The sequence below is a fragment of the Hyla sarda genome, chromosome 2 (assembly GCF_029499605.1).
Source record: "Hyla sarda isolate aHylSar1 chromosome 2, aHylSar1.hap1, whole genome shotgun sequence".
NCBI lineage: Eukaryota > Metazoa > Chordata > Amphibia > Anura > Hylidae > Hyla > Hyla sarda.
Window position 1 is genome coordinate 486054413 of NC_079190.1, and position 5821 is coordinate 486060233.

Sequence of the window (5821 nt, forward strand, 5' to 3'; positions counted from 1 at the left end):
CCAAATGATAAGAAATAATGATTTAAAATATAATATGTAATCACAGAAAATCTACTTGTATCAACTTTACTGTGGATGGTGCCTATGGAGGCACTGAAACGCGTCTAAAGAGATACATTCTTTACATAATTACCACATCTATAACCTGACGTTATCTTAGATTGGCGCCTGCATCTCTCCTGTTATTTGCAAAAGCTGTCTTTGCCGTGCAATCCTGCCATGAGGTTGTCTTCAGCAAACTTTGGCCTATCTGTGGCACATCGCTCCAACCTTACCGGGACCCCACCATCACCCAGCGAGAATCTTCATTCTATCTAGCAACCAGGTCTGCACACTCAGATGGCTCGCAGGACTCCCGATTGTAGCAGTGCCCGATGCAAGAACCAGATTACTCACACACAGGAAGGGAGAGCAGTACATAGTACCACACATTTACTTTGAACTCAAAGGAGACGGACATTCAGCTATCTACAAGGTGCATGCAGTATTGCTTTCTTCTTTTTTCAGGAATCCTTGCTCCTAATTTTGTTTTACAGGAATTGCAAGCAAATTATAAATGTGTGGCATGTTATCCTTTTTATCTTAAAGGGTAACTCTCATTAAAACTAATTTTTGCTATTGTACTACTTATGGTAAAGAAAAAATATTTCTAATATACTTTGTTTAAAAAAAATGAAGTTTTCTATGTTTTATTTGTGCTTAAAAAAGCTCAAGAGCACATTTTTCCCCCAACTTATACACAGACTTAGGACTGAAGCCCAAACAAAGGAAGTGCAGCCTGGAGTGCTGAGGAGGGTGTGTCCAGCCTCATCCAATCATATATCCTCTCACACTTAACTGCCATATGCTGTTGGTTGGACACACACCCCTCAGCACTCCAGGCTGCACTTTCTGTGTTTGGGCTTCGGTCCTAAGTCTGTGTATAAGATGGGGGAAAATGTGCTCTTGAGCTTTTTTAAGCACAAATAAATCATAGAAAACTTAATTATTATTTTTTTTTTAAACAAAGTATATTAGAAATATTTTTTATTTACCATAAGGAGTGCAATAGCAACAATTCGTTTTAATGAGAGTGACCATTTAACTGTACAGTGGTCCCTCAACATACAATGGTAATTCGTTCCAAACGAGCCATTGTTTGTCGAATCCATCGTATGTTGAGGGATTCGTGCAATGTAAAGTATAGGAAGTTATACTCACCTGTCCCCGTCGCTCCCGATGGTGACCCCGGGCCTCCGCTGGGCTCTCCTGGTCTTCTCCGGTCCTCTGCTGTCTTCTCCGGTCCTCTGCTGTCTTCTCCGGTCCTCTGCTGTCTTCTCCGGTCCTCTGCTGTCTTCTCCGGTCCTCCGCTGTCTTCTCCGGTCCTCTGCTGTCTTCTCCGGTCCTCTGCTGTCTTCTCCGGTCCTCTGCTGTCTTCTCCGGTCCTCCGCTGTCTTCTCCGGTCCTCCGCTGTCTTCTCCGGTCCTCTGCTGTCTTCTCCGGTCCTCTGCTGTCTTCTCCGGTCCTCTGCTGTCTTCTCCAGTCCTCCGCTGTCTTCTCCGGTCCTCTGCTGTCTTCCGCATACGCTGCTGCGTACGCCATTCCTATTGGATGATGTGCGCAGCAGCGTATTGACGTCATCGGAGAGGACCGAGAAGACACCGGAAGACCAGCGCTGGACCCGGAGGGCACCCCGGAGCATCGTGGAGGGGTAAGTAATACTTAACGCACCACACGGGGAACATTAAGCTGCTATCCGGCAGCAGCTTAAGCATTTTGTGCTGCCGGATAGCACTTAATGCGATGGCCCCGACATAAAAAAGCATCGTATGTCGATCCTGACATCGACATGCGATGGCCTCTGAGAGGCCATCGTATGTCAATTTGATAATATGTCGGGGCCATCGTAGGTCGGGGGATCACTGTATATTAAACGGCTTTGTGGTGACTATTCCAGGACCAAACTGCTTTGCACATACTTAGTACATTGCTCTTGTTACATACTACGGCCGCTAAGTGCATAGTGCTATTGAGTAATTTTTTCTTTTTTTCTTTGAACATAAAGGTGGAGATTTATCAAAACCTGTGCAGAGGAAAACTTGCCCAGTTGCCCATAGCAACCAATCAGATTACTTCTTTTATTTTTAACCCCTTAAGGACTCAGGGTTTTTCCACTTTAGTTTTTTCCTCCTTACCTTTAAAAAAATCATAACTCTTTCAATTTTGCACCTAAAAATCCATATGATGGCTTATTTTTTTTGCACCACCAATTCTACTGTGTAATGACATCAGACATTTTACCCAAAAATGTACATCGAAATGTAAAAAAAAAAATCATTTTGTAGCTTTTGGGGGCTTCCGTTTCTCTGCAGTACATTTTTTGGTAAAAATGACACCTTATTTTTATTCTTTAGGTCCATATGATTAAAATGATACCCTACTTATATAGGTTTGATTTTGTTGTATTGCTAGAAAAAATCATAATTACATGCAGGAAAATTTAAGGGGACATTTATCAAAGCATTTAGTAGGTTTTTTTTGCTTAAAATTGTCGCAAAAAAAGTCGCACGTGCACCTACGCTCCTTTTTCTGAGACTTTTTGCTTGTTCAGTGTCCCAAGCAAAAAAAAAATCTTGCTTACCAAAGCAAAAAGTGATTTTTGACTTGCAGTGGTCAGAGATTTATCAAGTGCGAAAGTCGCAAAAAAGTCGCATCGCATGAAAAAACCTACAAAATTTACTCCAGCTCAGATATGGAGCAGAAGAAGCCACTAGCAAAGCAATAAAAGAAAATTTGCTTACGTGAAAGAAAATTATCAACAGGCTGATGGTATTTGATAAATAAGTCGCACATAAGCAAAAAATTGTAAGAAAAAAATAACTAAAAAAAGGAATACATAAGCAAACATTGATAAATGTCCCCCTTATACTTTTAAAATTGTCATATTCTGACCCCTATAACTTTTTTTAATTTACAGGTTTTTTTTAAATGGGAAAAGGGGGGTGATTCAAACTTTTATAAGGGAAGGGGTTAAATGATCTTTATTAACTTTTAGGTACTCCGGCCCTAAGACATGTTCTCTCCTATCCAAAGGATAGGGGATAAGATGTCTGATCGCGGGGGTCTTGCCGCTGGGAACCCCCACAATCTCTCATGCAGCACCCACCTGTGGGAGCTGCACCCCAGTGCTGTAGGCTCCGAGTCTGAAGCCTCACAACTAGGGGGCCGTAGTATTGTGATGTCATGACTCTGCCCCCGTGTGACATCACACCCCGCCCCCTCAATGCAAGTATATGGGAGGGGGCGTGACGACACAGGGGGCGGAGTCGTGATGTCACGATACTCCAGCCCTGTAGTCGTGAGGCTTCAGACTCGGAGCCTCCAGCGCTGGCATGCAGCTCACACAGGTGGGTGCTACATAAGATTGCGGGGGTCCCCAGCGATCAGACATCTTATCCCTTATCCTTTGGAAAGGGGATAAGATGTCTTAGGGCTGGAGTACCCCTTTATATATGGCTGAACTGAGTCACTAGATAACTCTGTTTGAGCCATTAAAATGAACGGCGCCCGCTGGTCTCTCCCACAGTATTTATTGACATCCTATTCTAGGCAGGATGCTGATAGACACCTGTGACAGGTAAAACGCAGTATGAACCTCGCCTTATAGCAGGACTGTGGGTCTGATGAGTAGAACTGATAGAGTCATTAGAAATACAGTAAGGCCCGGGTTTTACGACCATAAGGGCTCATTTACACTATGGAATCTCCGTCTGGAAAAATTTCGGATGGAGATCACGTGAGCACCAAGACCGCTTGCCATAGACGGCAATGCATTTGTATGCGCTTTTTCCCCAGACCTAAAACTGTAGTCAACCACGGTTTTAGGTTCGGTTGTAAAAGCCCATACGGCGCAAAAATGAGCCGACCGGACCGAACGTTTCACTTGGGCCGGCTCATTGAAATAAATTACATACGAGAGCGTATAGAAAGGCATACGGGAGCGCGAGGTTTCAGCTCCCCCCTGCCGTAGGCGCTCCCGTATGGGAGAAAACATGATGTGAACCCAGCCTAAGGCCTAAGCCTAAGGCTGGGTTCACACCACATTTTTGCAATGCAGTTCCCAAATAAGTTTTCAACTTGAAAACCGTACGGAACCGTATTGAAAACCGTATGCATTGACTCTCCATTGAAAACCGTATGCCAAAAGATACATCCGGTTGTGTCCGTTTTGCATCCTGCACGGTTTTGTCAGTTTTTTCCTGTACCCCAAACCGTAGTCTACCACGGTTTTTGGTCCGGGTGAAAAACCGTATTGAAACGTATACTTTTTATAACGTGGGTGTCAATAGAAACCGTACAGAACCGTATGTGCGTACAGTTCCATCCGGTTTTCACCATCCGGTTTTTGACTTTGCATTTTTTTTTCTTGGAATTTCAAACAAGTGAAACTTTATTCATAATGGAGCGAAAAGATAAAAACATATTTTTTTTTTTCTTAAAAACGGATACAACCGGACATCCTTTTTCAAACCGTATACAGATAAAAATTTGTACACACATTTTGATACAGTTTAGGCTGCATTCATACCCCGTTTTCACAGTACGGGTGCCGGATCCGGCTGGGGGAGGGGAAAACCGGGCATTCCCATACTTCAGCTGGACCGGCGCTGAACTCCATTTACTTTAATGAGCCGACCGGAGTCAAACGGTGACTCATTTTTGACCCATATCCGGTTTTGTGACCGGACCTAAAACCATAGTATACTACGGTTTTAGGTCTGGTCAGGAAACGGCATATGGGTCAAAAATGAGCCGACCGGAGTCACCATTTGACTCCAATCGGCTCATTAAAGTAAATGGAGTTCAGCGCCGGTCCAGCTGAAGTATGGGAACGTTCGATGTTTCTCTCCCCCAGCCGGATCCGGCACCCATACTGTGAAAATGAGGTGTGAATGCAGCCTTAGGGTACGTTCCCACACGGCGTATTTTGCTGCGTATTTGCTGCGTATTTGGTGCTGCGTATTTTCCTACCCATTGACTTCAACAGAGAAAATAAAATACGCAGCAGCAAATACGCAGCAAATACGCCGTGTGGGAATGTACCCTTAGGGTGCATGCACACCACGTTTTTGCTATACAGTTCCCGTATACGTTTTCAAGTTAAAAACTGTACGGAACTGTATAGAAAACTGCATGCATTAACTTAACATTGTAAACCGTATGTCAGACGCATCATCCGGTTTAGTCCGTTTTGCATCCCATACGGTTTTGTCCAGCTTTTTACCCGTACCCAAAACCGTAGTCTACCACGTTTTTTGGTCCGGGTGAAAAAAAGGAATTAAACCGTATACGTTTTTTTTTTTTAAACATGGGAGTCAATGGGAACCGTACAGAACTGTATGTGCGTACGGTTCCATCAGGTTTTCACCATACAGTTTTTGACTTTGCACAGTTTTTTTTTCTTGGAATTTCAATCAAACAAGTGAAACTTTATTAAAAATGGAGTGAAAAGTTAAAAACGTATACGTTTTTTTTTTTTCTTAAAAGCGGATGCAACCGGACATTTTTCAAACCATATATGGGTTAAAATTTGTACACACTTTTTGATACAGTTTAGGTTTGGAGGAATCTGTTTTTTAATCAAAAACCTGATACAGGAACTGTATTTGCAAAAACGTTGTGTGAACCCAGCCTTATAGGAATCAACATATGACAGGAGAAAACCTGAGGTGAACTCTCCCCCCCTCACACTCACCCCGCTCCCAGCGCATCACGTGCCCCACACGCAGCATCCGGATTGGTCAGCAATGAGGAGGGCGCGAACGGGACCGCCTCTTCCATT